This window comes from Protopterus annectens, chromosome 15.part0 (genome assembly GCF_019279795.1).
Source record: "Protopterus annectens isolate FY-2018-M chromosome 15.part0, PAN1.0, whole genome shotgun sequence".
NCBI classification, from domain to species: Eukaryota; Metazoa; Chordata; order Ceratodontiformes; family Protopteridae; genus Protopterus; species Protopterus annectens.
Window position 1 is genome coordinate 659,613,129 of NC_056749.1, and position 3,026 is coordinate 659,616,154.

The following is a 3,026-nucleotide window of genomic DNA, read 5'->3' on the forward strand; positions in this document are numbered from 1 at the left end:
TTCATAAGGGATCCTAACAGCAAGCAGATCACCAGTCCACAGAACATCAAAGGCAGATGGAAGGGTACTTCCATCACCTTCTGACTGAAGAAAACCCTTCAGAAGCTGTATTGCCCCAGACACAGCCTATAATGAAAGAAGAGGAGGAGCCCACCATAGAAGGGGTAAGAATAGCTCTAAGGAAAATGAAGTCAGAGAAAGCAGCATTCTCAAATGAGGTTGCAGCAGATATTGCGAAGATTTTGGGTAAGATAGAGGGAGAAATGGCTCCTGAGGTTACTCATAGCTGTATGGAGAGAAAGGCATATTACCAGGGTACTGGAGAATAAGTATACTAGTGCCAATGTTCAAGAGCAAAGGGAACATTCACAACTGTTGGCAGTACAGCTGTATCAAACTCCTATCACACTGCATGAAAGTCTTAGAGATGGTTATCAGTAAATGAATACGCTGTGCAGTAGGAAGTACGATGGTAAATAAACAGTTCAGTTTCAGAGCAGGATCCAGCACAAATGACCCGACATTTGCCGTGAGACAGATACATGAGAAGAAGCTGGAGATGGGGAAACAGTCTAACTGGACATTCCTAGACATGGAGAAAGCATAAGACAAGGCCCCAAAAAGAAGATTTGGGCAGACCTGCTGTGGTTTGAAGTCCCAGAAACATTGGCAGCATCAGTGCAGGCTATGTGCAAGAACCCAATAACTCATGTACAGACAGTGTTCAGTCTCACAGAAGGGTTCCCAGTGGTAGCAGTTGTGCAACAGGGTTCTGTTGTGAGCCGACTACCGTTCATACTGGTAATAGACTGCATTAGCAAACAGGTCATAGGAATCAGAATGACAAAATTATGTATGCAGACAATGTGACATTATAGGCAAGAACTTTACGAAGAACTGGGGAATAGAATGCAAAGGCTGAAGGCATATGGGATGAAACTGAGTACAAATAAGATAGAATGGCAACAAATGGGGGGAAATTGAGACAGGAGAGAAAATAGTCAAACAGGTTAACAGCTGCAAGTACCTTGGAGGGGCGGTGGTGGAAAAGGTAAGTCTGTATGAGGAGGTCAAAGCTAGAATTAGAGGGACTGCAGCCAGTTGGCATAAAGTGTCAGGGGTAGTATATGACAGAAGATGACCAAAGAGGCTGAAAAGTAAGGTGTGCAAAACAATGGAGCAACCAGTAATAATGTATGGCACAGAAACCTGAGCAGAAAAGACAAAGCAGTTGAGGAAGCTAGAGGTGATAGAGATGAAGTGCCTGGAATGTGTGGTAGGATGTACAATGTGGAACAGATGAGGAAACAGGGATATAACAGTTAAAGTCAAAGTAGCTCCAGTTGCAGAAAAGGTCAAAGAGACCAGATTATGGTAGTTTGGGAACATGTGCAGAAAAGCAGAAGACAATCTGGTGAAGAAGATTTGGGAAGACAGGAAGAAAGGAAAAGGAAATGAGAGGATCCAGCAAGGAGATGAATGGATTGTGCAAGCGAAGGCCTGAGACAGTCAGTCACGGATTGTGCAAGGGAAGGCCTGAGACAGTCAGTCATGAATATCAAACAAGGTAGGAGATAAGCACTGACTAAAGAGAGATGGTGACAGTTGTTACAGCACCTTCACCCCACTTGGAAAATGGGAAAAAGGGGGTTGATGATGATAATGATGCCGGGGTTTGTAAGTAAAAATGAAATAATAGAAAAAAATAGCCAGCTACTTCCATCTAGCTCTCAGAGTCTACCTCATTTAGTTTAAAAAAATATCTAAAGTGCATCTCTTTTGACACCCTTATGATGAACAGTGGTCCAAGTGCAGTAGCAAAGACTGCACCGTTTATTTTAACCCTATATTGCTGTTCAGTTCTGTGGTGCAGAAAGATGGAACCCTAACTACAATCCAGGTGTCTAGGGCTCATTCAGATGTCCCTGCATGGCAAGAGCCAGTCAGGATAAGGAAGGACTGGCAAATTGGAATCTTTTCATCTCTCTTGTGGAAGGGAGTGGGAGATGGTGGGAATGAAGCTGATTCATAAGTTCCTTTGATGATACAGGTACCACAGTAATGGGTCATTACTGTACCAGGTTGCCAGGTATTGAGGTAGGCATCAACATGTAGGTGGGACAGTTGTCCATGCAAGGTCTTTTACACCCATTGACTTCATTGGTTATATCAGCAGCATGTAAACCAAATGAAAAAGTCCTGATCATAAACTGCAGGATGGTACTGCAGGGACTTCCCCTCAATTCTCTTTCTGTTCTGCTTGCTTCTCCACCTAGAAGGGTAGTACAAGGCAAGCAGGCAGCTGGAAATCTAGATGTGGTTAACAGGCAAGCCGATTGTCAGCTTTGACCAGGGACCAAAGTATTATATATATGGTTTACTATTGAAATTCCAAATCCACTTCTATCGACTGTTCAGAATGTGGACCCAAAATGCTGAATTCGGAATTTCGAAATAGCAACTAAAGCAAAAATTAATACATTGACATCCATAGTTTGATGTATTCGACATAGCAGGAGGTGACGTCACTCACCTCCTGCTATACACATTAGTGAACCGTTACACTCTACAGTCAACAGTACATTAATTCTACTATGCCCCCAACACCCTCTGCACATTAAATATGCCAACTCCAAAATCACACTACAGTGAGGAAATGGGCTAATTTCCTGTTCCTCACTGAACCACAATCTCCCTGCACAATGTTGAACCCAAATACTCAAACTACAGTACCCATTCACTGTAGTTCAGTCAATACATTTTGGTTCGACATTCTGCTGACTTGAAAACTGTCATTCAGCCACATGCCAGTCGACCAATGCAGTTTCAAGGTTTTCAATGTAAACCTATGTATATATACACACATATATATATATATATATATATATATATATATATATATATATATATATATATATACACACACATATATATGTATATACATACCTATATGGGAACACTGCATAATCTCGAAAGTTTGAAATACCAAATTTCAAACTTTTGGGACCATATAGCCGAAACCCCAA